The sequence below is a fragment of the Alexandromys fortis genome, unplaced genomic scaffold (genome assembly GCF_014885135.2).
Source record: "Alexandromys fortis isolate MF-2015 unplaced genomic scaffold, M_Fortis_MF-2015_v1.1 scaffold_56, whole genome shotgun sequence".
Taxonomy (NCBI): domain Eukaryota; kingdom Metazoa; phylum Chordata; class Mammalia; order Rodentia; family Cricetidae; genus Alexandromys; species Alexandromys fortis.
Genome location: NW_026067935.1, coordinates 4,542,271 through 4,560,839, shown reverse-complemented (window position 1 = coordinate 4,560,839; position 18,569 = coordinate 4,542,271). Strand labels below are relative to the sequence as shown.

The following is an 18,569-nucleotide window of genomic DNA, read 5'->3' as shown; positions in this document are numbered from 1 at the left end:
TGGCAGGTTATAAAGAGTAAATGGTAAAGGAAGACTCCAGAAGGTCAGCCTGACGGTAGAATGAATTCCACTAGGCAGAGACTAATTGAACAGCTATGCAAAGAGGGGACACCAGGGGTTGACAGATACAGGTGCAGCTAACATTTGGATAGAAACTCATCTTGTGACGTGACATCCTCACATCAGAATTACTGTTAATTTCATTTTGAATGCCCCCTCATTGATTTGGGGTATTGCTATAAAGTCTGTGCCTGCTTAAAACTCACCATCCTCCTGCCTCAACCTTCTGAGTGCTCGAATCCCAGGCACACCACACCATGTCTCAATGTATCTTTCACATTAAAACAAGCCAACATATTGTTCAAAGTTGAAAACCACAGTAAACTTTCACTAATCTCCTCATAGCCATCTTCCTGAATCCGAACAAGGAATGCCTATGTGTCTTTATCTTTTTAAACAAATTTTTGTATCGATTTAGGAAGAATAGCTTAATAATCTTTTCCTCCTTTTCTGGCTCGGGCTGGGATGGGAAGGAGGGCATGTGTCACTGTGTCTGTGGAGTGCCTCAGAGTGAGGGCTGCACTGTACGCACCCTTGGCTCTTTTCTGAGAATCCCCCTTCCCCCAGAGACCCCTTGAAGCATAAAACTTAAGGCATTGTTGATTGTTTGCAGAAAAAGATTTCCTCGACTATTACTTGAGAACACGTCTCTTTATCAAAATTCTTGAACAATTTAATTTCCTCTCAAACTGAAGTTTCTTTTCTTCATGATCGCTGGGGCTTGCAAGAGCTTGCTTGTTCCGAAGACAGCTGTGCACAGAGATGCAAAGATTCTAGAAGGTGTATTTTATCCCACAGGCAGCATTAGTAGGGTTGGAGCAAGTATTTTCGTGGGTGACACTAGACTGACATGTCCATCTTCCCACCTGGCATTCACATCACCCCTGCAGCCTGCTCTCCAGGTGATATTGGTTGCAACTTACTATTGGCATTCAGTTTTCACCTTCATTCCTCCAGGAATTTCCTCCCTCCTCCCTTTTATCATTCTTCTTCATTCTTTTTTCTTTTTTACTTTTAAAATTCCATTTGATTTTTAGTGCATAGGGTATGGGTATTAGCATGTATGTGTACCACTTCTGTTCCTGGTGCCCAAGGTGGCACCAAGAAGACACCGGATCCTCTGGAACTGGAGTTAAATATGACTCTGTGAACCACCATGTGACTGCTAGGAATTGAATCCCAATTTTCTGAAACCACAGCCAGTGTTCTTAACCTCTGAGTCATCTCTCCAGTCCTACAAGTACAACTGTGATTTTTATCTGCATTAACTTTTCTAGGATTTCCCAAATGCTGCTGAAGGATGAAGGTGTCATCGAGATTTGCCTTCCCATCTTCTTGGACCCCCGTATCTCTCTACCCCCTCTCCCCCACACTCACACATGTATGTTTTGGTCAAAAGCCCTTCCACTACAATTTCCCAATCTGGAACTTGTCTATCGCTTGGCTGTTACACCTGTAAGACCCCCACCTCAGGTAGACAAGCGCTTAACCACACTTCTGAGAGTCTCAGCCTACACATTTCCAACAAAGCTGACTTTTCTCCCCAACAAATGCAACAATTTATAACTTTAAATACTTCTTGGAGAGTATCAAAACAATCCCTCCCCATAAATATTATTTTAACAGCTTCTTTGCAGTGTCTAACTGACACAGGGAGAATTCCACCAGCTTTGACTTTCTCTACTTTTCAAAACTCCCAGTAATGAACTTGCATTTTATGGTTCTTGTGGGCACTAGTAGTACAATCCATTTTCATTATAAAATGAGCTCATTTTTTTTTGCCTCCGAACTGCAGGATGTTTGTGAGTTTCAGCACTTCAGTTTGCACCATTAATTTACTATCTCTATGCTAAACACGCCGGTTGCATCATTTGGAGTTGTTCTGAAATTGATTGTCAGCTTAGGTTAGGTAATCTCGTTTCTCTGGCTTGCTCAGTGCAACAGGTTTATAATGCTTCTGTCTTACCTGTGTTCTAATAGGCCGGGACTTGAATTAAAGTCTTTAAAATAAAAGTCCTATCTGAGCAGAAGACAGAATAAGGACACAATCACTTTATGATTCATTGATAGGACCCATCCAGGGCTCCTGCAGAATATGACTTTGTCATGAACAAGTCCAATTAGCTTCTTAGATTATACTAATTTCCCCCAATCTTTTACAGGCCACCCATCTCTTTGCATGCACCTCTGGGTGCGCACAAGTCTGGCTACTTATGTGTGCACTTGTATGTGGAGCTCAGATGTTGGTGTCAGGAGTCGTTCTTGATCGCCCCGCACACCTATCCATGGAGGCAATGTCTCTCATTTGAACCCAGAGCCTTCTGATTGGGCTAGTCGAGTTGAGTAGCTTAGCTGCTACACCATGAATTATCTACCTTTGTACCCTCCACTCTAGGATTATAGGAGGGGTCACATTGTCTGCCCAGCATTTGGCATTTGGGTGGGTACCACGGGTTCAAACTGTGGTTCTCATGTTTCCGTGGCAAAAACTTTACTCACTGAATAATCTTCTCAGCCTTCACCTGAGAAAGTTTTTTTTTAAAAAAACAAGATCTCAGGTATACCACAGGTTATAAATCAAATTAATTTCCAACCAATTCCTTGGTATACACAGCATTTTATCATTTACTAAAGATGAAAGCAAATTATCATTCTAATGAGATTCAGAAGCTTTTTATTTTTACACAAATAATTAAATCTTGGCATAAAAACAGAGTATCTTCAATGTTTTTCAGAGTTGATGGATATTTTGTTTTATAATAGTCAAAGCTGAGAGCACTGCTTCGTATAAATACATCATAAAAACCCAGCAGAAGTAAGTTTAGGACCATTTTAGGAATTGTTGTAAATCCTGTCCTAATCCCATGCCAAAATTCATTTAAAATTTTTCCCATGAAAACTCATCAGCAATTCAATCAGAAATTTTAAAAACCAATCATTAATACTGTGCAACCCAAAGATAGATGGCTGTGATGTTGTCGTGCTGAGGAGCCACCCTGGGGAAATAGTAAAGGCCTTTTTTATTTCTGTGGTTCAGCACTGGGATGGATTCCTGAAAAGTCAGGGTGGGTCATGGAAGATTGCTGACAGGGGTTCATTTCTATAGGGCTGGGTTTTAGGCTTTCCCAATTTCAACCTGGAAGCCTCCAAAATAGGAGTCAGCAAGAGAGGCCATATCAGAGTGTTCAGAGAGGTGCTGTAGAATAATCTTTCTGTATACTGTGAAGATTTGTCAGTCAGATTGGTTTAGTAAAAAAGTTGAATGGATAATAACTGGGCAGGAGTTTCATGGTAGAGAGAATGCTGGGAAGAAGGATGGAATCATGAGGACACATTAGGAGACACAGAGCAAGCAGGATAGGCATTACATAGATGAGGTAAACAAGCCTCAGAACAACACGTAGATTAGTAGAAATGCATTAATTTAAGTTATAAGAGCTAGCTAAAAACAAACCTAAGCTATTGACTGAGCATTCTTAACTAATAAGAAGTCTCCATGTGGTTGTTTGGGAGCTGGCATGAGGGACAGAAAAATCTTCCTATGACTGGCGCCCCACATTGGGCCCCAGAGGATATGGTTATTTAATTATCCTTTATCAATGAAAATTTGGGAGTCAGATATTGGGGTAAGAACCTGAATGATCAGAAAAGCTGGAGAAATGAGCAGTGACCTCCTATCTTTTTGTTCCTCCCTCCAAAAGGCTGAGACCCTCTTGAAGGCCCATCCTACTATTTCTTGTGTCTATCTGTCCTCAGTCCTCCAGAAACTCTATGGTTAGTTTTGGTCAACTAGTAGATATCTCTGCCTTTTGATTTAGGGGGCTGGAGAGATGGCTCAGTGGTTAAGAGCACTGACTGCTCTTCCAAAGGTTCTGAGTTCAATTCCCAGCAACCACATGGTGGTTCACAACCGTCTGTAATGAGGTCTGGTGCCCTCTTCTGGCCTGCAGGCATACATGTAGACAGAATATTGTATACATAATAAATAAATAAATATTTAAAAAACAAACTTTATTGTTAGTCTCAGGAGCATCAGAATGCAATCAAAATATCACACAACAGAAAGGAGCCATGCAGACACAGCAGGCAGGTCCCCACCACACAGTCTAAGGGAGCCTGAGGCTGAACAGGGGTCTGTGTCTGTGTAAAGGAGGGCGGTGTGTGCTCTCTTGAAGTGGACTAGTGATATCTGATCCTGGAACCATCGTGAACCCCAGAGTCATGCAGGAACACTGACCGAGTGCTTTCAAATGGAATTCTAAACAATTTTCCCAAAGCTACACATGGGAAATGACACATCTGAAAAATGATGTGATTTGGGGATATGGTCAGTGAATTCATAAATTATTTAAAAATTAAAATAAAGAACACAAGTAAAATTTCCCGGCTTTAGGCATGTTACTTTCTCCGGCTCCTGCGCCTCCCCCCTTCCCGTTGATCTTGTCTGCGATACTCCTTGCAGGCCCAAAGATGAAGGCGAGGAGGAATAAAAAGCAGGTCCCAAGCTTTTGCAAGCTGATAAAAACTAGTAAGGTGAAACTTGAAAACAAACTGAAGAGTAAGCAATTTAAGCAGCAGAGTACTATCAAGAAGTACTGAAAAGAGCAGAGGAAGCTAAGGCAAGCTGTCAAAGATGCCATGTCCAAGAAACCAGTCCCCTTGGAGGACCCAAAGAGCAAATGGCCAGTTAAAAGGATGGAGAGGGAAGAGGAGGAGGAGGAAGAAGCCCTTCCTGTAGATATGATGAATGAAGATGACTTACAGCTGATGAGAGATTGAGGACAAAAAGCATCTTTTCTTACAAGAGATCTTTCTTCTGGTGAGCCAGAAATGAAAGCACGAGAGTGTGATAGCTAAATATGAAAAAGTGCCAAGAACTCTGCAGACCGCACCTGAGGAGCTGATTCCTTTGCTTCCTATCAAGGATAAAAGCGGTATAATCCCACAGACTAGGGAGAAGCCAGTCACAGATGTCCAGCAAGAAGAAGAGGATGAAGAAGAGCAGGAAGTTGAGGAAGAGGTCATTGAAAACCCTGTTCCAGACCTCACCATAGAAGAACATTTAATTGAGAGAAAGAAGAAGCTGCAGGAGAAGAAAATTCAGATTGCAGCCTTGGCATCTGCCATACTGTCAGATCCAGAAAACAATATTAAAAAACTGAAAGAGTTGCGTTCCATGCTGATGGAACAGGACCCTGATGTGGCTGTCACTGTCTGGAAGTTGGTGATCATTTCCCTGATGGAGCTATTTAAGGATATCACTCCTTCCTATAAAATCCGGCCTCTAACTGAAGCAGAAAAATCCACCAAGATTCGTAAAGAAACCCAGAAGTTAAGAGAATTTGAAGAAGGCTTGGTTAGCCAATATAAATTTTATTTGGAAAATATGGAACAAATGGTTAAAGACTGGAAGCAAAGGAAGCTGAAGAAGAGCAACGTGGTCTCCTTAAAGGCCTACAAAGGGCTGGCTGAAGTGGCTGTGAAGAGCCTGTGTGAGTTGTTGGTGGCCCTGCCCCATTTCAACTTTCACAACAACATTATTGTGCTGATTGTCCCTTTGATGAACAATGGGTCAAAATTGATATCTGAAATGTGTTGTGAAGCAGTAAAGAAACTCTTTAAACAAGATAAATTAGGCCAAGCTTCTCTTGGTGTAATTAAAATGATTTCTGGTTTTGTAAAGGTCAGAAATTATGAAGTTAGGCCAGAGATATTAAAAACATTTTTATGTCTGCTAATTAAGGAAGTAGAACTGAAAAAAGATACAGAGGACATTAACAAGCCAAAAAAGTTCATGACTTTCAAGGAAAAGAGAAAAACTCTATCAAGAATGCAAAGAAAGTGGAAGAAAACAGAGGAGAAACTGGAGCGGAAACTTCGGGAGGCTGAAGCTTCAGAGAGCACTGAGAGAAAGCTGAAACTGCACACAGAGAAACTGCACGCTGAATATTGTGTTTGTGACCTACTTCAGAATTTTGAAGAAGGCCCAGAGGTTACCTCTTCTGCCAGCAGTTCTGGAAGGTCTTGCCAAGTTGGTACATCTTATAAATGTGGAATTCTTTGATGATTTGTTAGTGGTTCTTCATACCCTCATTGAGTCTGCTAACCTAAGTTATCAAGAAAGTCTTCACTGTGTCCAGACTGCTTTTCATATTCTTTCTGGACAAGGTGATGTTCTAAATATTGACCCGATGAAATTCTATACACATCTCTACAAGACATTGTTTAAATTACATGCAGGTGCTACCAACGATGGTATTGAGATTGTACTCCACTACCTTGATGTCATGCTAACCAAGCGCAGAAAGCAGGTTTCTCATCAGCGAGCTCTTGCCTTCATCAAGCGCCTCTGTACGCTTGCTCTGCAGGTTCTTCCAAATTCAAGCATTGGCCTTTTAGCGACTACCAGAATATTGATGCATACTTTTCCCAGGACAAATTTGTTGCTTGATAACGAGTCTCAGGGCAGTGGGGGTGTTCCTGCCTGAGCTGGAGGAGCCAGAGTGCTGTAATGCACAGAACACTGCACTGTGGGAGCTACATACACTGCAGAGGCATACCATCCTGTCGTGCAAAGATTTGCAGCTCACTTGCTTGCTGGGGCCCCGTCTGAAGGCTCCGAGGCTCTCAAGCCTGAGCCGAGCCGAAGATCTGCAGTTGAACTTTTTGAGACTTAGAGCATGGCAGCAATGACATTCAACCCTCCTGTTGGACCTTCAAACTCTAAAAAGAAGGATAAATTTTTACAAGGAGACTCATATTTGAATGAAGATTTAAATCAACTAATCAAAAGATATTGCAATGAAGCTGCTACTGAGACACCACTGGATTTCACCAAATGTTTGAAAACATCTTCATAGTAGCCTAAAAATGAAAAGTCAGTGGACTGTTTTATATATTTATTTGTGCATATATTTATATGCACATATTCAGAGACACACAACGCACACAATACATGAGGGTCTTTTTCTTTGTGTACAAGGAAAACTTCCTGAGAACGATTATATGAGAACCGAAGCAGAGGCCACTTCTGAACTCGAAGAAGACGCTGTTCATTTGTTTTTTATGGCTTGCTTGGCTTGCTTTCTTATACAACCCAGGCCAGCTTACCCAGGAATGGCACTGCCTATGAGGTGTGGGCTGAGCCCTTACAACATCGGTTATTAATTTTGTAAGCACTCTACAGACATTCTCATAGGCAAGTCTGATGGAGGTAGTTCTTTAGTTTGGGTTCCCTCTTCATGGGTTACTTTAGTGTATGTCAAGTTGACAAAAACTGAGCAAGACAGTTATTAAATCCTCTTTATAACTAAATATTGCTCCACCATAGATGAAAGCAAAAATTCTTAGTAAGGATTTTTAAAAAATAGCTTAAGATTAGATTCTTGTTCATTGGCTTCTATTGAATGATACATGTAATAACCAGATCTGATCTTTAGAAGGAATGAGTATTGCCCGGGGAGTGTGGGTTGCATCACTTTAATCCCAGCACTCAGGCAGAGGCAGGTGGATCTCTGAGTTCAAGGCCAGCCTGGTCTACAGAGTGAGTTTCAGGACAACCAGGACTTTTATACCCAGAAACCCTGTCTCTAAGAAACAAACAAACAAAAGATGAAGGAATGAGTGCTCTTATGGCTAGTTCAAAGAAAGTGTGAATGTGATTCTGGAATCTTTGAAGCTGTGTTTATTCTTTTACACTAGAGTGATGGGGGAAAGTTGCCCAGTAGGACGCAAGTAGGGCTGAGATGTCTGTTGTGCTGTAGCGACACTGGTGCTGACTAACTAGTAAAGTGTTTTTTTTTATTCTTACAGATAAAAACTGTATATGCTTTATAAATAGTTATAAACCATTATTTTATATAGTAGCTATTGCCATATGTAGAGGTGACGTATGAAAGGTGTACATAGATATTTTCTGCTATTAATAGTTGAATAAAATAGCTTCCTTTTCTACTTCAAAAAAAACAAGTAAAATTTCCCCATCCCTTCTCCACTTCTATCCCCCCTTCCTTCTCTCCCTCTCTTTCTTCTTCTCCTCTATTCAGCATTTCACATAGAAGAAATATTTTTTTAAAGTAAGAAAGAGAACAAGGTAGGCAAAACCATACTGTAAATATGCTCAGTCCATTCTCTGCTTTATAAGCCAGGCATCTGCTTCAATTTTCCACCTGCTGTTTCTATTTTCTGAAGTGCACACACAGCCTCACTTTTCCTCCCCCACCCCCACCAATAACCTTACTTTAACGTTATCTTAATTTTACAATGATTGCAATCTGGTTCCCAAAGAAAGAGAAGCTAGGCAGGAAGCTGGCTGAGTAAGCTGATGAAATCTCACACACAGAGGATGACTGCCATGGCTGTGGAGGACCCAGGGCGTATGTGGGACAAATGGCTCGCAGAATGCAGAGGAATCATGGAGTGCAGTCCACGTGATGCTCACACATCTGGGGAAATGCCAACCTGCATCTGATGTCTTGGGAAAGTCTTTGCACATTTTTAGATAAATCTTAAGGACTGCTTATCTTTTCTTATTTATTCTTTATCAAGAGTTAGGATAATTTGCTTTTCTCTGATGGCATTTCCTTGTCTTTCAGCCCTTTGAGATGCATCTGTTGAAAGTTGTCTGTTTAGATCTGCACCCTATTTTTTATTTGATTATTTGTTCTTTTGATGTCAAGTTTCTTGAGTTCTTTGTACATTTAGGAGATTAGTCCTCTGTCTGATGTGGGGCTGGTGAAGAGACACACATGGATCTCATCTACATGGGAAGTAGAAAAATCACAAGATATCCTAATTAGGAGTGTGTGTGTGTGTGTGTGTGTGACATGGAGGAGGGTGGAAAGGGAGAGAGAAGGGGATAAAAATAGCTCAATACAAACAATAAAAAGAGTTAGGATGTATAGCATGGTCATAGGTAGCTGCTCTGTCCCTCAGTGGGTGATCCTCACATCTATGCACTGGTTTCAGTGGGTTAAAAACCTAAACACATAAACTATTATAAATGGAAGACCTGAAATTAGGAGGGAGATGGTGGGTGGTGACTGGAGTTAGAGGGATCAACAAGGGTGGATATTTCCTAGTTTGCTTTCTGTTGCTGTGATAAACACCATCCCCCAAAGCATGGAAAGGCTTATATTTCAGCGTCCATCATCTAGGCAAGAACTCAAGGCAGGAACCTGGAAGCAGGAACTGATGCAGAGACCATGGAGGAGTGTTACTTACTGGCTTGCTTCCCATAGCTTGCTCAGTCTGCTTTCTTATACACCCCAGGACCACCAGTCCAGAAGTGGCCCCACCCACTGTAGACTGGATTAATATAAGAGTATATTAATGAATCAAGAAATGCCCCCCATGGACTTGTCCTCAGACCAATCTAATGGAGATAATTCCTCAGTTAAGGTTTCCTTTTCCCAGATGACTCTAATCTGTATCAAAATGACAATGGACACTAACCAAGATATTCTGTCTGCATGTATTACATTTCCAAAGAATAAATTTAAAATGAACAACAGAGCCAGTAAGTGGACACTTTCTTTATAATCATGGGTCCATTACTTGTGGTCAATCTTTGAAATGGAGACTTGCATCCTATCATTTTACACTGTGGTCATTTGTGGGGGGTGGTCACCAACATCATCAAAGCAAGAGCAAGGATGAAACCCACGACTCTCTGACTCTGAAGCTGCAATTTCCATCAAGGCAAAAGACTTGAAAATTATCCATTCCACAGCAGCTGAATGGTCATAGGTCAAGGGAGAACCAACATGGTGTGCCCTCTTCCAGGGAAACAGCACCAGTCTAAGCCACCCTTCTGGATGGCAGGCAGGCAGCTTCTCATCATCAAACCCATGAGCCATACATGTGCAATCCATAGAGTTCTACAAATCAATATTTAATAAACAAAGTATTTATATGCAACTAGCAGAAGTAGCCACACAAGTCCATGTGCTTAATGTAATTTGGAATGTATAAACATTTGAAGAACAGCTCTTCCTGTAACCCCATTCCTGGTATTTCACTATCAGAAAACACTGCCCATCAAGTCAAAATAGTAATTGTCTGGGCGTCTAGTAACCTTTGAAGAAGTTGGTTCCAAGAGTGTGTGACTACAGTTGTGATAGAAGCTTTGCAAATGGCACTAACTGGTACTCAGGAGTGGAGTGATTGGAGCGATGCCAGTCATGCTTGGTGTTTGCCATTCTAAGAACCTTGTGGTTAAAACCACACACATACATAGGAGAGCCCCTTCAGCAGAAATCAGGAGCCCCTGGAAACCTCACCTTCCCAAGCAAATATCCACTGTGATATGAATGAAAGCTTTGTATCCCTCCAGAAAAGATGGAGGGAAGGAAGATGACTCTTTTGTGTCTGCAAGAGAAATGGCAGGAGAGATCTACAGACCCATCCGCAGCCTTGTCTCTTGCCCCGATGCCTGGATCTGAGGATACAACAGCACAAGGGGCTGGTAAAGACAGAGCTGTGCGGTTCCTAGGCTACCAGAATCAAAAGTGCTGCTGGGCACCTGCCTATGCATATCCTCCCCTTTGGCCTTCAGCTGTGGCAGGACTCGTAGATCTGTTTCCCCTTTACTCAAGAATGTTTCATTCCCCTTGTGAAAGGGCATCTTGGATCTTTTCCTTGCATCCATAGATCCCCTCCATGAGCACCTGGTGGCTGTCCAGTCTCCAGATGAGACAGAAGCCATACATCCAATTTTTTAAATCAAGATTCAAAATCTTTATGAACTTTTATATCTCCCCGAGTTAGTACTTGGCCAGTTAGTATTTACAACATGAACATACAATTTTACAAAGCCTTCAATTAGTTTTTGTAAGTTACATATATATCTAATCACCACTAAATATTACACAAATAATATTTTAATATGTGCTGTGAGTTATCTTTGTGGCTTTGTCATGTGTTTCAGCTGCATTTCTACTCTGACCACCTCATAATTCATTTCTAAATATCTTCCATTATCTGCTGTGACAGTAGCCATAATGTACCACTAGAAAATTATTCATATAAATCCACATGATCAAAATCTATACTTAGGGGCCAGTGGGATGGCTCAGTGGATAAAAGCACCTGTCACCAAGCATGAAAACTTGAGTTTGTTCTCCAGGACCAATGTATTACAAGGAGATTGCTGGTACTTGCTGCACACACCTCACTCTGATACACTCATACAAAACCAGTTCTTTTGTAATGCAGTAACAGGGACTGGAGAGATGGTTTGGTGGTTAAGAACAGTTGCTACTTTTGCAGAGGGTCAAGTTATAATTCCTAGAACTCACACCATACCAGGTAATTCAGAATCATTGCTAACTCCAACACCAGGGGGTCTTACTTTCTCTTCTGGCCTCTGTGGGTACTGCATACATTTGGTACACATACAGAGGGGCAGGCACAGACACATACACATGAATAAAGTTTTATAATGACATTTTTTAAAATCCCCAATTAGAAACATAAACTATCAGTATGACTCACTTTAAGCAATATGAGTAATTAATAATTGATTATTTTAGGTCAGGGTGAATACAGGAGAAAGCTAATACAGACTGTTCTCTAAGAAGTATTCTATCAATGCTCCAGGTGGTGAATGATTTACGAAAGTAAGAAATGTAGAATGTAATGAAATAGATTTTCTCTTTATGAACTATTAGAGTTTGTTAGTTCGAATACCTGTGTAGACAGGCAATTTCTATTCATGCATGATCTCACACATTCTTGTGGATAATGGGCTCACACTGTGCTACCAAAGGAGTATCTCAAATTCATAATTAAAGATGCTACTAAAGATGATTCAACTGCAATGGAGGCAAAGGTTACATCAAAGAAAAGAAAGGGAGAATTAAATGGGAAAGACCACCCACGGAGCTCTAACAAAACAAGTGCTGCCCTATGTAGGAAGTTCTGTTGTTTTATTCCATGCTTATAGCAAGAGAAAATAGCAAAATCAGCTCTAAAAAACTTGAGATGGCTGAGTGGGGAAGAACATTTGCTCTGGGAGGACCTGAGTTAAAATTCCTAGAGCCAGCAATAAAAGCTGGGCATACCTGTGCACACGTTGGTGGCTGGCTCTAGCATTAGATGGGGTTTGGGATAGAGACAGACAGATTTAGAGAACTCACTGGCCAGCTCAGCTAGCCAAAATGTTTAGCTTCTAATTCACTGAAAGGCCCTGTCGCAAGACAATGAGAAGGAGAGGGATAGGGGAAGACATTGACAGACGTCTCTGGTCTCTGTAAGTAATGCATTTACACACTCAGGTACATGCAACATCCACCCATTGTAGTCTACCTGACCGTCAGTTGTTCCCATTACCTCCCCTGCCCAGTTCTGTCAGCCCCAAGTCTGCACGCTGCTTCTGGATTTCCCTTCTGCTCGTTGAATTTGACACTAGAATGTGTTATATTTTTAACTGAATGAATAAAGCAACCAGTCCACTTGTTAAATGGGCCACAAAGGGGCTGGAGCCATGCTTAGTTACTAAGGGCGTGTGCTGCTTTTGTAGAGGACCTGTGTTCAGTTCCAAGCATCCACAGTGGGTGGCTTGCAATCACATGTGACTCCAGCTCCAGGAAACCTGATGCTCTCTCTTGGCCTCTCTCACTTCTCTCACAGGTGTGCACACACATGCAGAAACACATACATACACAAAATTAAAAATGCATCCTTCAGAATGGGACATGGAACTAAGCAGACACGTCTCCAAAGAAGTTATTCAAGCCTGTAGCCGGTGCTTAAAAAGGGAGCAACAGTTTCTAGAACAAAGTGAATCATTGTGTCTACTGTGCAATTTACAGATGCAGGGAAGGCCTGACTCTTGTTTTCCAGGTGTTTGTGAGGATTGCTCACACATACCCTTCAGTGGTGTCAGGATGGGGTCTAAAGCTTCCTGAACACAGAGCTCCAAGAGTCTGGAAAGGAGTTGCCGGCTGTGTGAGAACCAGTCACTCTGCAGACACTACCAACGTGGTTTCCATTTCAAACACGGCATGTTTTAGGAAATCAACTCTCTGCTACTCAGCCCCATTACTGAAGAAGCTTTCTTCATTTTTCTCATGAGAAGATTGCAGAGAGGAGGAAGTTAATGATGAGGGACGACACATCACAGAACAAAGAGGGAAGCTGTGAGTGTCTGAGCATCCCAGGATCAGACTCAGCTCTGCCTTTTCAAGTGACCAGAAAACCTGTGTGTGTGTGTGTGTGTGTGTGTGTATGTGCATTTACATGCATGCACAGCACATTCCTGTACACATGTGTGCTTGTAGGCATATGATCATGTGTACTTGTTTTTGCATGTCCACGAGTGTTTGACCTCCATATGTATTCTATGAGTGTGTTCTTTTGTGTGTGTGTATGTGTGTGTGTGTGTGTGTGCATGCTTTGTGCCTGTGTGTATGTGTAGTGGGGAATGTGTTTTTTCCAAGTTATTCAGGCTTCTATCATGGTTCATAATTCTTTTATTTTGGGCTATTAATGCACAATCTAATTTGTTTTCTGTGTTATTAATAATCTCTAAATTTAGAAAAATGGCCTTAAAAATAAGAGATGACACCTTAAGCTGTACAGCACCATTTATACGGACACAGAGCCATTCTTGGGTAGCAGAGACCTGCAAGCAGGTGGCTGGGTTGCTCCTTTATCAACTCGGTTAGGTACAGCCTTGAGCCGCTTTGTATCCAATGTCATTCTTAACATTCTCCTTTCACACTGAGGAATGTTCTGTGCAGATAATAAATTATTTCTTGGTGCTAATTATAAGTTTCTTTCTGGGCTCTTTGCTTAATGGTGCTTAAATACATCACTTTGATTTCCGACTCTTTGAAGAATGCTACTCAACTGAACGAAAATAAAAGATGCAGGCTTCTCCCCATGGCCGTGCAGTGAGGCAGGGCGGGGCAGTACAGACTGTACCCTGTGTGTAGACTGTATGGACTCTGGGTGACTTGAGGCTGGCTTGAAATTTGTTCTTTGTTAATATAAGAGGGGCAAGGTTCCTAAATAAACCTCACTCTAAATAAGAATAAAAAACTTGAATTGCTTTGCGCGAATAACATGCAAATATGGAATTGAAAAGAAGCATGTTTTTGTTGTCTTGAAAATGGGATTTATTGAAGGAAAACTGTGTCTGATGAAAGTTCACGGCCTATCACAGAAGGCTCACGCTTCCCCTAAGTATGACTGGAGAGATGACTCATTGGTCAAAATGCTCTTCCTGCAGCCCTGCAGTTGTGAAGACATGAGATCAGATCCCCAGCACATGACTCAGATTGATCAAGGCAGTCCATGTTTGCAATGTCTGTGCTCGGAGGCAGAGACAAATTGATCCCTGGAGCTCACTGATAGCTAGTCTAGTTTATCAGCGAGCTTCATGTTCAGAGAGAGACTGTTGTCAAGAATAATGTGGAGTGTGATTGAGGAAATACTTGACATTAACCTCTAACCTTCATATACACATAGGTGTGCACATACATTCACAAGAATGCATACATGTAACATATGCATAAACATCCATAAACACATATAGATACGATACATCTCTGTATATACATACAAATATGCAAAAATACTTATACATTAAGAAACATGCAACATGTAAACACATACACACATGCACACACACAGCCATGAGTTTGAAAGAGAGTAAGGAGGGATGTATTGGAGGGCTTGGAGAGAGGAAAGAGAAGGCAGAAATGATATTAATTACATTATAATCTGAAAAATTATGAGGAAATAATTGGAAAAACATGGCCAAGATCAAGCTAACCAATATCTTAAGTATGATATATATTTTTCCAAAAATTGACATTGTGCTTGATAAAGTGTATGTCATCCCTCTGAAGTGATATTTTAAAGTCTTAAGCATTGTCAAAAATGCCCGACCCCACCTCTATCTTACAGTGTTGCTCTGAGAGAATTCACAGTGCTTTGCCAATAATAGACAATCAAGTCTCAATCACCCTTTCAAATGCGTTGAGAGGTAGATACATAGGCACAGTTACGTGCCCACAACGCACTTCATCATTCAGATAACCGAAGGCAGTTATTCCTCATCTGTTCTGTGTGTTTAAAGATTTTAAACTGCCTAAAGAGTTTCAGTTCCTGGCAATAAAATTGGAGTGTCTATTAATTATTACTTTAATTGACGATAGTAATTGTATGTGGAAAATGTCTTGTGATTAGAAGGAGCAGACACGGGGCCAGCTTGCCACTGTCAACTGCCCCCAGAAAATCTACAGGACCATCTATATTTCCCTTCACAAATGTTCCAGAGTCTCTCTATGAGGGACGATTCCCATGCAAACTCCAACATCGATAACTGGGAATATCTACCACATCAGAATGGGAGAGCTATACGGGACACCTTCCCCCAAAGATTGCTGTGAACTTGAAATTCTCTAATAACATTTATTAAACCCTTAAGGATACAAAACAAAGCCAGGTGGTGGTGGCGTATGCCTTTAATCCCAGCACTCGGGAGGCAGAGACAGTCGGATCTTTGTGAGTTCAAGGCCAACCTGATCTACAAGAGCTAGTTCCAGGACAGGCACCAAAGCTACAGAGAAACCCTGTCTCAAAGTACTGGAAAAAAAAAATACAAAACAACAATGAATAGTGACTCGGCCTGCTGTTAACTACTTTTCCTCTTGGTGTGAGTGGGGCACCATTAGATCAGATCACCGGACTGTGAGCTCAGAGAGGCTCCCACTGGTGTAGTTTACTAACGGGATCTCAGACTTCTACTGTCTCTCTGGCACATGGACAGGGTATGCTTTTTATCCACAGCTGGAAGCTGGAGGTTTGAAGATGCAGCCATTCAAGTAAGAGGTTGCATGATGTTTGCTCTTTCAGGCTCATCCCATCTTTTTGCTCTTGGCCCCCTCTGGACCATCTGTAAAAAAGGGACTAAACATGAAGGTATGATCCCTAATATCACAGCAGAGGGCCAGCACCAGCTGTAAGGTACCTGGTGAGGACATTCAGTGTTTGGTGGCTCTGAACACCTGAGCCTGTTTCAGCTGCTTCCTGGCCACATTTGAGTCCATGGAACTGTGAGCAGGCAACTAGCTCTGTTTAAAGCCACTTTGTAGATAGTGGAGCCTGCTAAGCAGGAGAAGCAAACTGACATACACAGTAAATATTTGCAGAGTGAATGAATATACAAATACCAGACATCTGTGTATTCACATTTTCTTATTTTTATACATATACGCAATGTGGATACTATACATATGTGTTCCCTTCTGGTGCGAGTTGAGAAAATACAATTCTTTCTAAGAATAGGTTCACTTTGTCAGTATAATTCTATAGATACTGCTTACTGAAATTATTGGTTTAGGTATTTCCAGTTAGTAGAAAATCCAAAGTCTTGTCAAGTCCAGGATCTGAAATCTAGCTGCATAGGGAAGACTGGATGTATATTTGAGGTCATGTGATCCCTGGCAAAAGTTAGGTCTCAGATGCAGAGGTTAGCAAGCTGGCAAGGAAATCCTCAGTCTCAGAACCACTCTTCCTTGGGGACTTGGGGAGGCCCTTGGTGGATGTTCTCAGGCAAATAAGAGTAGATGAGGTTGTGACTGGGGTGGCAGTGTGGGCAGTGTGTGGTTCATGCCTCTACCATGAACCTGAGGGAAAATCCTGGTGGAGAATATGGCATTACTCAGGAAGGGGTGGGGAGTGGGCAGGCACAGTGACTGTGGTCCTTACCCTAAGTTTATTCTACTCCTCTGTTGTCTTAACAACTTCCACAGATGCTAACTGATGCCCCGTGAATGAATAAGGGAAAAGTTATAGGAAGAAAACATCCCCCACAATGTACCGCCCACACATTTGAACATATAAACAACACACATGTTATAAATATATACAAATATACACATATATACAACACACACCTACAGAGGAACACATTTTAAAATATACATGACACACATGTAAACATATACACAAACACACACATATACAACACATATAGTTGATTTTGCATGGTATTTTTTATTTCATATTGTCAAGCCTTCTACTGTTTTGTTAGTTTCTGGGCCCTGTATCTATCTTACTCTATATAGAGATTATACATTTCATTTTTCCTTTCCAGAAAGAAAATCCTGGCATTTCATGTCCTAAAGAAGAAACTTACACAAACTTAGCCTATGAATTCACACTTTGCCAACAAGCACTGCCTTCACAAGGTTTCTGCTGCAAAGATAGTCAATATGTATAAATATTCATACACTGGCATGTTTATTCACTATCATAATAAATGAAAATAGAGGGTATGGAGAGGTGGCTCAGTGGTTAAAAACATTGCTTAATCTTGCAGAAGACCCAGATTCAGTTCCCAGCACCCACATTGGGCAACTTACAACCATCTGCAACTCCAGCTCTAAGGGGAATCTGATGCCCTCTTCAGGTCTCTGTAAAGCACTGGTTGCACATGGAGCACGCCACACACAGATACACACACATATGCATAATTGAATATAAAATAGCATCACAAAAACCCCAAAATTATGAAAAGCTAGCAACTTAATCGAGTGAAATAGCAGCCAATGAGTTCTTCAAGTCAAGGAAAGATAGATAGATAGATAGATAGATAGATAGATAGATAGATAGATAGATAGATAGATAGATGGATGGATGGATGGATAGATAAGATAAGATAGATAGCACTTTCTAAACAAAATGTAAAATTTCTATAAAACAACCCTCCCCACATACACACAAAAATAGTTGCTCTAACTTTTCAGTTGGTGAGCCTAGTAGGTAGCCAGCACCTGTTTTGGTCAACATGAGGCCACTGCCTGAAGCCATCTGTAAGGCCACTAGTATTCATTTATAAAATGACAGCATGGTGCCCAGGTTGAAAGCAGCTGGAGGAGGCACAGGCTAATGTCCGTGGGATCTCAATGGAGCAGTTGTATTTAGGAGATACACATTGACATGGGAAGGCATCCAAGATGCTTGTAAAACTTTATCAGAGACACAGAGCATCACAGAGAGCCACAGACAGGCTACCATTTCCACTGGGATGTGGCTGAGCACAGCACAACAGATGGTCCTAGAGCAAGTGTATAAAGCATCCCTGACAACCTGCACAGGATGAATCAGAGAGACCTCTGCCTCATTACTTCTGCATGTTATATTTGGGTTGAAATTTCACATTTCTGTGTCTAGGGTGTGTTACTTGAAGTTAGACTTATTTAAGAGTATAAGTGAATTATTATCACCAAGGTGGGAATCCCACACACCACTTTGTATATGTTTTAGAAAAGTCACAAAATACAGTGTTTCTTACTTCTTGATGGCAGATTACAGGTTTTAATCTTTACTTCTGTTTTTATTCTTATTTAGTTATTTCTTTTTTTTTCCAGACAGGATCTTATGATGTATCTTAGGATGTCATCCAACTGGCAATGCAGCCAAAGCTGGCCTTGAACTTTTGATCTTCTGCCTCTACCTCCCTTACACTAAATGTGTGCACCACCACTCCCAGTTTA

General features: G+C 41.3%; 1 pseudogene; it reads left to right on the top strand.

Moving 5' to 3' along the window:
• The first annotated feature begins 4,508 nt into the window (after positions 1-4,508).
• LOC126504325 (nucleolar complex protein 3 homolog) lies at positions 4,509-6,920 on the top strand (annotated as a pseudogene).
• The last annotated feature ends 11,649 nt before the right edge of the window (positions 6,921-18,569 follow it).